Genomic DNA, 16,204 nt, shown 5'->3' on the forward strand with positions numbered 1-16,204 from the left:
TTTGAACGACAACACACACACACACACACACACACCTGCTCCCCTTGATCTATGACCTCCCCAACAGACGATTACAGTACGTGCTGACACAGAAGTGCGCACACACATACGAAACCCACACAGCATGAGCAGGACATGCATGCGATTTACAAGGAAAACACATGAAGCAGCTAATCACACGCTTTGTGATCAGACCGAACAGGCTTGCTAAACAACAAACTGAAAACTTGTCATCCTGTACAGAATATTCTCTCTTCATGGACAAGAGGACGGCCTATTGTCAAGGGAAATTCCTGCTCATTTACTGCACATTGAAAATAAAGTGCTTCTCATTTATCTGAATACTACAGAACAGTAGACACACCTCTGTCGGTTACAATTGAGGTTGTTTGTCCCATTTTTCCCTGTCAACAAAAAGGGCACGTTTACCTTCTTTGTCTTATAAATGAGGTCATTCTAATAACGACATAGCAACAGGTATTTGTAATGCTGTTCTGCATTGTTGCACATTTCATTGTAGTGAACGCTGCCTATAAAAACCCCATCATGTATGGATTTATTCATTAAACTGTAACATACTATCTGGAGTGGGAAGTAAAGTGGAGGGGGGAAATGAGGAAATGTGTGTGCGGCACTCCTCCACCACATGAGATAGATATGACAGTAACATGCCAAGGGAATACGTATGTATAAATTATGCATCTGTGCTCCGTGCTGCACATTGCTCACTGTCATCTGGACTTTTCTAGTTTATCACAGCCCAGCCCGACCTTCAAGCTGTGAATCATGGTACTGAAGCACCGATTGGCTGTTGTTTTGCTACTCCCAGGAGGTCGGGGTGGTAGACTGCACATCTTTGAAGTATAGGGTAAAACAAATGAGACTCTAATGTATGGATGTGTTATTCCAAAGTGTTTTACATCCAAATTAATGTTTAATATTGATGCAAATAGGGGGTGGTCGGTTAGAAAAATTCAATTACCTACACACCCAAACCCAAAGTTTAACACAGTATGAATCAATTTCATGTAAAATAAATCCTCTCAATGGCAATCTTTTTCACATAAAATTCAGGAAATCAATAGATTACCGTAAAACATAGATAATTGTCATTTATTCCTTTTCAAGTGAAAATTGCTATAACAATGACAAACTACAGTAAATCCTCCGGGGCCTAACATTTAGCCAAAGATAAGACTACATGGTTTTAAGCTGTTTTAATACTCAAACCACTCAAAGTCAATTCACCTCCTTGGTGGGCTAGATGAATGGTCTATGCCAAATCCAACAAGGTCTTATCTTCTTTTATGTAAATTTTCCTCAGATGATTTTTTGTCTTTCCTCAGAGCAAATACATAAACTCTGGAGCTGATTTTAGAATTTGACACCATGCAACATGTGATTTCAGATCATCTGATTTTTAAAAACCCTCAGCACAGGAAAAATTCACATTTAAGTCTTTTTCAGGACTGGTTCGATATTTTGAGGAGTACTCTTTTGTAACAGAGTAGACCTGTATCATCACCATCACACTAACTCACCTTTGTATCGTGTGTGTGTGTGTGTGTGTGTGTGTGTGTGTGTGTGTGTGTGTGTGTGTGTGTGTGTGTGTTGCGAGGGGGCAAATGTTTACTTTGGGTCAATGGCTGTGATTCAGGTGCTGATTGAAAGCAGGTGCAGAGTGGAGTGTGCCGCCACTCTGAAGTCACCTGCAGTAAACACTGCTGGCTCTTATTTCTCCTGTGTTCTCTGTGTGCAGGTATGGTGTGAACATTACATAAAATTCAAGTCAATATCTAAACATTGAATGGTCTTTCATTTCTTCTGTGCTCTCTGTGCACCAGCCATGGTCTGCCCTAGGTGCCCCCAATTGCAGGACCTGTCGACCCACCACCCAAGGTTGGCAAGAGTTAGATGAGAAGACTGATACCACTGATACCATTCTCAAGTGTGTATGGTAAATCTCAAGCTACAGCCACGAGCTGGTTATCTTAGCTTAGCATAAAGACTAGCCTGGCTCTTAAAAGGGTAACAATCCACCTACCACCTATAAAGATCACTAATCAACAAATCACAGACTGTTTAATCTGTACTAAAACCAAAATGTTGTGGTTTTATGGGGGTTTCTTGATCGGGTGCAGTAATTTCCCATGCAACCCCCTGTAAAACCACATGTCGTTTTTATATGGGGGGGTTTTGTACAGTTTTATATACCTCATTTCTAGGAAGCTGTGTTATTTTTATAGAGTTATTGGTTTTTGATTTGACTTTTTGAGTATACGAGTAAGTGTATCTACAATTCTGCTAACCAGCAGGGGCGAGAGGGCATAGATCTCTTATGTTTATTTCTATCCAGAGCAGACATAAATGCATGAGTTAAGTACACTTCGTAACATTACAAACAGCCAACAAAGGTAGACAGACAATGTGACATCTAAGTGATGCAAAAAATGTATGACTTATGATGTCAGTCCTTCATACAATCAGAGAGTTATGTTCCAGTCATCACTGCTGCTGGATGCTACAATTAAAAAACCAATTACAGCACTGTACAAAAAATGACACACATTTTCTCCTTTAGATAATTCTAATAGAGAGAATAAAATAACTAAAAAATGATGTCACTCTGCTTTGATTCATGACATGCCAGCATCAGTATCAGCATCCCTCCTTGAAACACAGGGAGCTTTGATAGACAGGAAGAATGAATGCAGGCGTGAAACAAGTGAGAGAGAAAGAGAAAGACAAGGGAAACAAAGAACTTATGAAAGAGAAAGAGAAAGAGAAAAGTCAGAGTGAGCATGAGGAGGAGGAAAGAAGAGCAAAAAGTGACAGAGATATGGGTTGTGTGGAAGAGGAGAAGGAGGAGAAGCGATGAGGAGGAAGGCTCGTTCACGCTGCGCCTCCATGTCGACCTTGCATACACACATATTCACACACAGTGCAGGCAGCAGATATTAATAACTTCTTATTAATATTCATCTGCAGTGGAAAGATGTGAGGCCAGAGTAACCCAGATACGAACCGTCTCTCTACCTGTCTCTCTCTCTTTGCGTTGTGCCTTATGTTCAGGATCTCCATCTGTCTTTGCAATGTACATATTAGCCACATTAGCTGACACTTTTATCCAATTTGCTGTGATTGAAACAGTATAAATAGATCCTATTTCACATCACGAGGCCACCATTAAAGCATAGTTTTTGCTTTCTGAGACAGAAACTCAGGTAAAAACAAGTTGACCTACAGTACTTGTTAGTGATGGATCCAGAGGGGCTGTGCATTGTTTGTCTCCATGTTAAATGTCCTTGTTTAATTTTTTTTCCTTTTGTCATTGTCCTTTGTTCCTTTTTCTTTTTATTCTGGACTGTACTCTATGTGCTCCTATAATTACAGAATATGCCATTTAGACAACGCTTTCATCCTGTGCCTTCCGGTAAGTAATGCATACATTTTCTGTATGCGTCGTCTCACTGAATGGACATCCTAACCTTGGCAAGGTCATTAAAATGCAATACCAACTGAGCTGCATGTGACCACCTGTACGGTTACAGAGTCAAACAGTGTCTGTAATACTGTGGGAGAGATGTGTCGTAACCAATAAACAGAAAATAATACCACCTTTAATTTTTATATCCCTGGTGTAAGTGTTGGATTTGCATTGATTCAACAGTCAGGCTTTGAAAATATCACCAGACAGAATCCAAACACTGATGGATATCTGCTTTGGCTGCTAACTCTGCAATTTTGGCAGCAAACCAAACCATCACTTGCACGTTCGATGGCACACTTCCTCAAGTCATAGAGTGGAAACACACTAACACAAAAAAAAAAATCAAGCCTGGAACATTCCCAATCTCCAAATTTCTTTGGGGCGACCCCTGGCATTGTTGCTGAAATGAACATGCTCCAGTGGTCTCTAAATAAACCTTCACAGTGGATGGATTACCATGGCAAAAGCACTTGGCTGAACATAGTGGCCCATTTTAAAAAACTTTGAACTAATAGTTGAGCTCATCTCCACGTAAGTTCACATAAGAAATAGTATTCTTCAAAAAGAAAAGGATCCTTTTATAGAGATGTTTCTCTACAGTAGGTGTGACTGTATTCTAAACTCTGTATATCCAACCTGAACCAACATTTAGAGATCTAATGTACACTGAAAGCATATTTTCACTTTGGCCATGCCAATACACAGATGATTCATGTTCAAAATCTTGACTGTTACAGTTCATACATGGCAGATTTTGCATTTCTGTCACAAATAAGTGACTGTTCCTCCATTTACTTATTGTTTGTGATCCTGTTCGCATATCAACAAGACACAAAAGGGAAACGAAAGGTAACAGCACATTTTCAAGGTTGTTTCTTTGCTTCCCTGCTCCGTCTTTGCCAAGCATGCCAGCAGGACTTCCCGACCTCGCTCTCTAAAAAAAATACTGCAAAAATGAGCAAAGCGTGTTTCTACCAACTGTTACATCAGCTGCAGGGTCAACAAGAGGGTAAAGGCTTGTCACATTAAAAATGCAACAATATAGCAGTTAAGTCTACATAGACAAAGTGAATGACTAAAACTCTTTTTGCCCTTGAGCAAAGAATGTAACCCTCATTTGCCTCATTGGTATCAACCAGCAGCCAGCAGCGGGAGACTGTGGTTGCACTGGGAAGCTGAAGAGTGCTTAAAGCTGAATTATTGTGATCTGATTGAAAATGTAGTTAATATTCTAAAAGCTGCATTTCCGTGACATTAAGGCAAGGTAACCAAAAAACTAAAATTATTAGTCTTATAGTTTCAGAGTGAGATGTCTTTATGTGTTGACAGAGTGAAGCAGTCCCAAGACAATAACAAGACAATTTGTTAACTCTGAACAGAGTCTTTGTTGAATTTTATTATAGCATCACTTTTAAGAAAAAATCCCTGATGCCACTGATGTGCTGATGTTTTGATCCCTGCAGAAATATCAGTTCTGCACCGCATATTAATGCCAAAAATAAACTATACACCGTACATACTGAACACAGACTTGACACACACTCACACTTAAAGTAGCTGTTTCTGAGAAGCACATTTCACTGTGTATGCCATTTTAACTTGTATATTTCACATTATTTGGCTGCCTTAACTGTCCCTGTTGACAGATGGCAAAATTGAAGTGTTTTGAATAGTAATAGAAAAATTAAATTTTGATACACAAAACATTTTTTGTTGTTGTTGTTGCCTCCTGTGTGAAACTTTGATTTTTTTTTTTTTAGCTAGGCCAAAACAAGTGAAAAATCAATATTTTGTGTTTATCTAAGGGGCAACAAATTAACATTACACAGCGCACATTCAGTGCTCTATTTTTTAATGTTCTATTTAGAGTATTACACAGATACACATTTACAAAGAAAGGGTGTATAAATGCACTGAGCTGGTTTGGGATGCTCAGGAGGTCAGTCCCTCTGACTTTTAGAGTCTGGACTGCCAGCTCCTGAACTTTTAACAGTCCCCACTGGAGAAGTCTCAGCCTGAAAAACACAGCCACTTGTTTAACATGATTAATAAACAATTCTCAACGGAGCCATAATATTATCAACCATAAGCTTATAATATGATGAAGTGAAATGCAAATTTAGATATTAGACTTTTGTTAGAAAACAGCAGAATGACAATTGCTTTTGTCCTTTTAATGACTTTGTATGCCCTGCTAACGAAACCGCACCGTACACAGCTGCTATACACAAATCCACAAGCCTCACAACAGGCATAAAAGCAGCAGATAAAACACAGAATGAAACTGGTGGTACAGCAAGCAATCAATCTGGACTGCATGATTGCTGCACTACTTTGACGTGACATGCAAAAGTCGTGCTCAGGATTTCAATAGAGTAAAAAAAAAAAAGAATAAAAATAACTGCAAAAACCATGATGCAACACAACTAAAGAGGCCTTTTGAGGGTCCAAATGTGTCACGTCTACATTTTCAGTGCAGTAGATTATAAAGTTTGTCTTGACATTATGCACTATGCTTTTATGTGTCAGCAGTTTTAAGGATTTATGGCTTGCTGTTGTCTTACTCTTTTGGAAAATAACTCACAAATACCACAAAATGTCTACAAAAGGATGTAAAAGGAAATGCCATGAATTGGCGAGTCATTAAGACACACTAAAAACTGACAAATAAACTTAAGTACTATCATGACTTCAGCTATAATAATATAATAATGACTTTGTAAAACAACAGTACAACAGTGTACGCTCACACGTCATGTCAACGCTATTAATCAAATGCTCATCTGATCTCACCACCAGTAATCAGTCAGTTCACAGTATTCGTTCTCTGACGTGAATATCCAGAAAATAAAAAATACCATATATTACATTTTCCTCACGTGTGTCATGCTTCTGTTTAAATACCTCACATTTTACCACAGCTTCATTCAGCACTGATTTAGCTCCAAGGCCATCCTAACATAACAAGCACACAGTGCTGAGCACTCTTTGAATGTTGACATTTTTATGCAGACCTTGTACTTTCTGATACAGTAACGTCAAGGACAAGAGAAAATGTGCAATTAAATCTGTTTTCTAACAGATTGTGCAAATCATCCCTGAAAAGTAAACACAAAGTTATTTTCTTTCTTTGTGTATCTGCTCTTGATAAAAAAAACAATAAGCCTTGTGTCAGAAACAGCACCTCATTCTGATTGAGAATGCGCAACCAGATGATATCTATTTGTGTCCAAGCCTTTTTTGACCAGATGTTATAAAAAGCAACTTAAATTGCTCATAGGCAGCTTGAATTGTAAAATCCAAGATGGAAAAAAGATAAAGACAGACTATTGCATTGCAAATCATAGGTGTTGTAAAATGGTTAATAACGTTGTACTGCTACTAAAGTCATTAAGAAGAACACGCCATAAAATTCCTCTTGAAACACTCATTATCTGCAGATCCCACACAAATACAGAGGTCCCTGAAACTATAAATGAAACTACAATTAACCACAATTAAGACTCCTTCAATAAAACCTTCATCAACAGAGAAGAGGGGAGTCGGGGTGACGCCATTTTACTGTGGAGTCAATAAGTGTCCTCACAGGAGGTACGGATACATTACGTTTGTGAGTGTGTGTAAGTGATTTCAGAGGAGCAGATATACTGACCTAGACGGAAGTTGTGGTCTAACATACAACACACCAGGGAGCTGTCAAATGAAGCACGTGTGCAGTAATGTCTTTGTGCGTCTCAAAGCGAGGACGACGCACAATGCATGTCTCTGTGCTGTATGGTCCTCTAAGTGTTTTTGTGTGTAGGACCGTAAAAAGTGTGTGCGCGCCTGTGATTAATTGACGAGACTACAGGGCAATAAAACGCTAATGAATGTGCTCTCATAGTTTAGCTCGACAGTCTGGCATCGCCACAGTCTCTGAGGGAGTGTTGGGTTTATGACTCAGGCCCTACCCATTCTGCACATCCCCCCATCAGGAGATGTGGGGCCATGGGAACAGAGGTAGGAACTAAATACCTTTTTCAATTTAAGTTGTGCAACAGACAGTCGATGGGTGAAAATCTGAAAAAAAATGCTACCGTAGGTCATTTTTAAAAGCAACAGGTTGACAACATGATTACAGTCTTACTTGATTCTCAGCATGGTGACATGGTCAGATATTTTCCTAAACTGACAAAGCTGACAAATACTATTGATCAAACTGAACTTCCTGTGTTAAAGTGCCCCTTTATATAACTATGAGATTCATTTTTAATGATCTTATATCTTTCTTACTTACACCTTTCACCAACCTGTTTGTTTGGGGATTTCACGATTGATTTTTAAGGTTTTATTGATTTTTTTTTTCACCGTCTGGCTCCAGAAAAAAAAACCTGCTGGTTGTTCATGCTCCTAGGCTAAAGACCAGGATGAACAAGCTTTTTGCCGTCACGTTACCGAGACTACCTGAGGAGGTTTTTATTGCTAAATAACTATCTGATTTTAAACCCCATTTTGATATTTAAATCTTGTAACCGGTTTTATTGATAATGCAGCATGCAATTTATTTGTGTTGTGTATTTATGTAATGCAATACAATAATAAACTTAATTATCCATTGTAGCCATACAAGTTGATGACATTTTCAGGCTGATAAAATGACTGAACTATCAAATTAGCATTAACACATTATTTTACCATACTGTATCCTGTGATCTACAGTAGCACAGATGCCAATTCCTCTCCACAGCTTAAAGCACTTGAGTTTTAAAACTGTCAACAACTGACACAAATTATGGGCAAAAACATCTATGGATAGGTGACCTTTGTATCATACAAGATATATCAAGCAACATATATTTACATATTATCTGTAACTGAAAGTTTCCATTACCTACATCATCATAAACATTATATGTTTTATTGTATGTTAGCTGCGTTTCACCAGTGATTGATGTCCTTACAAAATAGAGTGGACAAATCTCATGTGAAATTCCTTAAAAAAGATTAGCACTATGTTTAACTGACAAAACCCACAAAGCATCTGAAAGGTTTTTAGTTTGTTTTTTTTATAGTTCTGAAGCTTAGTGGGTTATAGCTCAGCCCCTCCCTACGGGGACATGTGGGGCCTGGGCAACAGAAGACGAAATCAAACACCCCTTTGATGAGAGTTTGGCTGCAGAGTGAAAAAGGCATGTGTGTGTGTGTGTGTGTGTGTATGCGAGTGCATGTGTGCGTTCATGGATATAAATACATCAGAAAGCAGTGAAGTGGCACACAAAGGGCACAAACATGCGTACCACCCACATTTGTAATCACACAGAAAACTGGCAGAAATGACACAACAAAATATATGATGATTAAAAGGATTAGGGATGAGGAGGGGAGGGGAGGAAAGAAGAGAGGAGAGGAGAGGCGAGGAGAGGAGGACATATGTTGAGTGGGTGGACAAGCAGGGAAGGCAGGGAAGGGGGTACGACACACACAAATGCACATGCAAGTCTCTCTGCCATCTGCAGCGCTCACTACCTTGCCAGTCGTCCCATCCAACCAAAGCTCACCAACCCTGCTCCTCTTTCTCCGTTTCCCCATATTTCTGAAGCATGCTGCCTCTCTCTGCCCTGCTCTCTCTACCTCTTGTCTCTCGTAAAAATAACTCAGCAGCACTCATGTGTGCATGTGTGTGCGCGCCCGTATTGTATGTATACAAGACAATCCATCTGTGTTTGCATGCATGCCTGAGTGTGTGAGCGTGTGTGTGTTTCTCCTCAGTGTGCAGGGACCTCTCATGGCTACCATGAGCTAATGAGCTCCATTTAAATCCAGCCCCTCTGATCCTTCCTCTCGCCCAGTTTTTCTGCCCCTGGGGCCGTTCCCTGCTCTGGCCTGGAAACTGCGGCGCGGCAGCGGCCATTTTGGCTCATTAGGAACAAGCTGCTGAACCAACACGCATGTCTCCGTGAATCAGTATCAGACTAATGGATGACTGGTGTACTGGTGTGTGTGTGAATGTGCGTTTGCGTATGTGTTCAGGCGTATGACTAAATATTTGTGTGCAGTGTGTGTGTGTGTGTGTGTGTGTGTGTGTCTGAGGATTCACGATTCTGTGTGTATTCTTGTGTGTGAGTCCGTGAAGCATCTCTAGCTTATGGATGAGTCATCCACAAGCGCTCCAGTAGCATCATCTTTCTTCTGTCGCACATCCAGCTTTCCCCTTTTCTCACTTTCTCTGATGCTTTCTCTCTCTCTCTCTCTCTCTCTCTCACTCTTTTTTTTTTGGTTTCTCTTTATCGTGTCACACTGTCGTGTCTTCCTTTTGAACACAGTTACAGCAGCAAAACCAAACTGGTGCCTCCCACTGTGGCATCCGTTTGGTTGAGATCATGTGTGTAGTGCTGGTTTCTTTTATTTGCATTTTACATGGTAGCAACTTGTCTGAAGCACATGCTGTATTTCCAGGACCACACATACACATAGGAAATATGCTTAGTCGCTTTCTAAGTTATATGTGAAGATTGATACCACCCTCATGTGAATATAAAGCTGCATCTAGCAGCTGGTGAAGAAGAGTGGTAGTGAAGTTTAGAGTGTGGTGGCTCTGGCCACGGTCCTGCCTCTGCTGCCTCCAGGCTAATCTAAAAATGTGCAAAGACGTGGATCGATGGTGGACCTGAGGCGGGCTATATGACACCTGGGACCTCAAACAAGTCACCTGTGATGGCACCCACCTGTCAGTTAAAGTGGCCACTCTGTTAAATATGCATAACTTTAAACCTTAATATAATTTGAACAGTTGAGTTATATAGAAATTCAGACCCAGTACAGTTGTCACGTCAATGTGGAAACTAGCTATAAAGACTTAAACATGTTTATTTCTGTTGTGAAGTTCAGCATTTTAATATTGGGACTTATGGAGATTGACTGATTCTGTAGCCAGCCTCATGTGGACGCTTGAAGAACTGCAGTTTTTGGCACATCGGCTTCACTTCATGGCCACAGAGGTTGGGTGAAACAGCTAGCTCTGGTTTTTTTTAAAAATAAAAATAAATCAGCCTACTTGTACCTTTAAAGAACAATAATTAATAAAATAAGAGAATACGAGACACAAACACCAGGCTGGCAGTGATTCAGTTTGCAAAACTGCTCAGTGCATGACCAAAACTATGTTGTTTTCTCGAGATTCAAATGCAAAAATCACACAATGGATTTTGTATGAAGAAACAACCTTCTCCTTCACCATCATCAGCTCACACCTGCAGTCAATTAGAGGTTGAATAAAACTTTGAAAGGTGCTGTAGTGTAGTGTAGTGTTTACTGCTCCACGTCAAGCCTGTTGTTTACTGTAAGTGACGCTTTCTTAAACTATAAAACACTAAAAATATCCAAACAACCAAAGATGAAAACAAAAAACCATGACTTGTAAAAAGATTACTCACTTTTTTTGCAACAGTATACTACTGACCATAACCACATAACACAATCTCACATGTACACACACCCAGTGTGCAGAGGGTCCATGCCTAATACAAGGAGGCTTGAGCAATCGACCAATACAGTCGTGGGCTGAGCAGATCATCTTGATGAATTTAGTCTCTATGGAGCTCTTTCAACATACACAGGGTGGGAGGCCAAGACAAAAACACCCCCTGCCTGATGGTGTGTGTGTGTGCATGTGTGTTTCGAAAGATGATCGTGATATTCTGGGACAAGAAAAGAAAACCACAATGTGTCACTACAAGTTGTGTTATGCGTGTGTGGCTATGTGGTTGAGAGGTTAGATGTCTCAATAAACAACAAGTGACTTCTCATTTACCGCTCATGTGCATGCCTTGACTGTAACACACACACACACACACACAGAACAATTGTACCTCATGACTGCCAGTACTTCTGAGTCATAAAACTATTAGATGGCTGGCCACGAACAGCCTTCTATCTATCCTGCATTCCTCATTTCATAACCAAATGGTCCCATTGTAAACATTTAGACTGAAGTGCCATCAGCTCAGCCGTCTCGCACACGCTCTCCTAACTTTGTATGGAGGTCCATGTGTATGTTTAAAGTTTATGCTACTCTCTGCTTTTGTCTTCGTTCTTTCTCTCCGGTTGCCGTGGGATTGTCCCGTTTAAGTAATGGGAACATTGATAAAACACACACACACACACACACACACACACACACACACACACAAAGGCTAAAGCATTTCTCCCAGAGAATGGTATGATCGAGCAGCATTTCCAATGGAATTCGACACTTCCAGTCATAAAAAATCTGGAATACTGGGAAGCCATGTGGCATTTTGAACTGGAAGTTTTCCCAGACTGACTATGGGAGGGTGAAAGAGGGGGGGACCACAGACAATTGTGGATAGTAATGGTGAGAAGAGAAGAGAAGAGAAGAGAAGAGAAGAGAAGAGAAGAGAACTTCATCTACTTCGTGAGATGAAATCTGTGCAATAGAACTGAATAAAATAAACTTGAGAGCAGTGATTCACTAACACAACAGCACATAAAAGAAGAAAATATAAAGCTTGCTGTATATATAACAGCCCAGACTGAACTGTTGCATAACTCTTTTTTATGGCATAATAGCGTTTCCATTCAAGACACTTTCTTACTCTGTTTAAGGAATACAGTGTAAAATGGCTAGTTTGACCTCGGTGTGTGCAACATTTATCTGGTCTGTCTTGTGCAAAGGCTTTAGTACATCTACTGTGTTTTAGTGGAAGGTATAAGCTTGCTCAGCATCGTACTGACAGCATTGAAAACCCTAGGATGCAGCACACACAGAGGTCAACCCTCCACCAGTCCCGTCGCTGCACAACAGTGAGCCGATCGAACAGCTTACCGCCAGAAAAGTTTGGGAATTGCTCCAAGGCTTTTAAAAAAAGTTTCAGATGGGGATAGAACAGGGAAATCAAAGACTTATGAAGAGTCCTCGCATCCACCAAACAGTGTGTGTGTGTGTGTGTGTGTGTGTCTCTGCGGTTGACATCATTACGTAACAACATACGACACTAACCTTTAACACCCACTGTGGCCTCTGACCTCTAAACCTCAGCCTCCACTCCTTATTAATAATGATGTATTGATTATGACCCAGAGCATGCTAGGAAATGTCTGCCACATACACACCTACACACACACACATGCACACTTTGTAAATAACAACCCCTCCGATATAAATCAATGATTCAATAGAGGTCAAATTAGTCCAAAAACTGCTTAAGTCCTCTTTAATAAGCATTTGCTCTTTCGTTTGTCTGTATGAACTGGAAGTATTTTGATTTTTTCTGACAAATCATCATGAATTCTATGAGGGAAAGTTGGTTAGACTACATTAAGCACAGAGACGTACAAAAGGGGAACTTAAAATATACATGACATACAGATAGATAGACAGTTGGCACCCTCAGAGGACCACAACCTTGAGTTTAGCTTAAAAACTACATTTCACAGCTATAGACAGTCCTTCTGCCTAGACCTTTTGAGGCTATTCACCAAATCAGACGGATAGAGAGTGCAGGAGAAAGAAAGAGGATGACAGACAGGTAGAAACAGAGACAAATAGACTGGTCGGATAAAGAACAAGGAAGGAGGAGCGACAGAGAGACAGAAAGACTGAAAAGAGAGACTAAGTTTAGCTCTCCCCTTAGGACTTCTCTCAGGTTCTTCTGCTCTTTTCATTGTCCTCCTCTTCTCCCTTTCTTCATCACCTCCTCCTTTTTTCAATCCATCACAAAATAATTAACTTGCTATAAGTGAAATTAATTCCACTAATTGGTTTTTAAAGGTATTTTTGGACTCTGGCGGAAAAAAAAGGGTGAAGGAGAGAGAGAGAGAGAGAGAGAGAGAGAGAGAGAGAGAGAGAGAGCTCTGCCTGTGTGCATGTGTGCATGTGTGTGTGTGTGTGAAAGGGGAGGATGGTACCTATTCAACCAATCATGTCATAGCAGGGTGATGCGACCTCGCCGAGCAGGAAGTGAACTTGGTGAACTTCTTGACGAACGAGGAGAAATGATGCTGACAACCAACGTCTCCTTCATCGCTATGCCGCTTCTATTTTCTTCTTTCCTTTATGGTGCCGTGAGACCCCATTTTATCACTACAATGCCTGCGTTGCATTTGATTGCGTTCCTATTTGCTGCGCATTTGTAGTAAAGTGCACTTCTTTGAGTATCCAATGTATGATAGAGAGAGAAAATGCTTTCCGTTTTGAAATGATCCTTGAGTGAATAAGAGAAAATGACAGACAAGGTTTTTCAAGTGCCTTTAAAGCTAAGGTAAGATACAAACTGACTGAAATAGCACCTTGGATATTTTTATCTCGTCTTTCCTTTCATATTTGACATTTTATTGATGCATTAAGGATGCAAGATTGGAACAGAAGTGCAGCAGATCGTATCGAATACACAGGCAGAACGATCAAAAAGGCGAGAAAATGGTACTTGTGATCAGTGAAGGTATAAAATCCTGGCATGTGAGCCAGTTAAATGGAATAAAATATGTCATTGCTGTTCAGCATCATGCATTCCTGTGGGTGTTCGGCTTTTAAATTTTCAGCAATATGCTAATATCCACAGTGACTTAGAATGAGCAAGCAGGGAAGCTGATATACGACTTGCCAATAACAGATATGCATGGTGCATCCGCTAATCACACCACAAAACAAGCACAACAGAGGCTCCCAGGTGTGAATGTGTGTAACTGTGTGAGTGTGAAGCAGAAAAAAACAGTCTGTATGCTTAGCAAACTATTTTAGTAATAAATTAATAAAAGTACCACAGCCTGACGGAAAGGTGAAACCACATGGGCTCAGGATGTGACCCCATCTACATCTATTCCTCACTACCACGCCTCCTGGCCCATCATCAACCCTCCTCCAATCCTCTGTTCATCTCTTTGCACTTGACCACATTTCACTGGACACATTATTGAAGTTAAGAAATTACACCAAGGTGCTTTTTTTGTGCTACCAGCAGATAAATAATATGATCCATACATTTGAAGGTTTCATCAGAAAGCAAAAACAAGACAAGGCAGGATTTTATCAAGTGGCAACCTCAAAAAAGTCAATCTATGTTAAAATGCCAAACTTCATGGCAGAAATAACATTTTATTGACAGGTTGGCTTGTTTGAGCAGACATGGCTTCATTCAGCCCGCCTCAATTCCACCCATGCACCACGTCTTTGCCCATTTTCCGATTAGCCGGGACTCGGCGGAAGCAGGACTGCCAAAATGGCAACAGCCAGAGGTACCACACTCTGAGCTTCACGACGTCTCTTCAGATGACATGGACACTACGTCTGTTTTCATTTCTACAGTGTATGGATTTTACTCATTCCCTCCACATTGATGACGTGTTTGACTGGCAAATGTGGTGTGCTGCCAGATGATGCTGCATTTTGTTTTGGCAAATTTGAGACATCATCAACTTTTTGTCTGTTTGTGGTTCCCTATTGTGCCAAAACTGCAGTCTCATTGAAACGAATGAGGATGCTAGGTAGTTTTGACACTGTACTAACACAGGGCCAAACACTGACTTCTAAACCTCCATGTGAGGCAAGAAAATCTTTTTCCTTCCAAGACCTGAGTGTGTCTTAAGAATTCCAAATGCATCCAGCTGCTTCGCTGCCCAGGTATGACTGTAAATGTGCTTCTTGACAAGCATCCAAACATAACTTGCTGGCTCGGTTGTTAATATTATGTACTCTAGCTCTCCCTGTATCTTGGCACTGAGCAAACGGAGAGATTGAATTGTGTGTGTTGTTTTGTGTTCCTCCTGGTGACCAGGTTCTTCTGGCTGACCTTGCTCAAGGATAAAAGAGAGAGACTGAAAACTCTGTTCTCACCTGCACACCTTCACACACAACACGTTCATACAGGTACTGTCCTTGCCTGTAACTTGGCGCTCTCTCGAAATGTCACTTCCACGGTCCATCCTTTTTCATTTTCTCTTCATGTCTCTTCCATTCATTTAAGCTCTCTCCCTCTCCTGCCTCTCTCTCCCTGTCTGATTCAGTGCAACATATGCTGCCACTTCCCTCACACACAGAGACTAATTACGGGGGGAGGAGAAAGGAGGAAGACAAATAAGAGAGAGTGAGAGAGGGGGTGAGAGAAAGGGCAAAGAGAGAGAGAGAGAGAGGGGCGGGTGGAGAAAGTGAGAGAGAGGAGGGGACGAGGGGTCCTTGGGGTGAATTATTCATCTTACACCATGACACCTGAGGGCAGTCTACCTCTCTGAGTCACCAGTTAAAGCGAAAGAGAGAAAGAGAGAGTAGACTGTGTGAGTCAGACCTGCCCAAGAGGATATTAACACCTGTGTGTGTGTGTCTGTGTACATGTGTGTGTGTCCTGCAGCGTATTGTCCCCTAAGCCGATCGTGTGCCGCCTACATATGGAGACCATCTAAAGTGTAACCTGTGGCTGTCACTCACACACACACACACACACATTTGAACAAACACACACCCTCACAGAGTCTGTAATAAGCCAGGTCAGCGCAGCACACAGCGTAAATCTTACTCATGCTGAGACACAGCCGTAAGCAGAGCTAGCATTAACCAGCAGGGAATAAACACACAAACACACACACACACACACACAATGCACGCGGACATACAAAGGACACATGTACACATGATGAATACAGACAAACAGCGCTCATGTCCTCGAATGCAACACATACACACACCATGTTTCCATTAGCTGTTATTAAATTAATAACTGCCAT

Source organism: Larimichthys crocea, chromosome XX (assembly GCF_000972845.2).
Source record: "Larimichthys crocea isolate SSNF chromosome XX, L_crocea_2.0, whole genome shotgun sequence".
In the NCBI taxonomy this organism is placed as follows: domain Eukaryota; kingdom Metazoa; phylum Chordata; class Actinopteri; family Sciaenidae; genus Larimichthys; species Larimichthys crocea.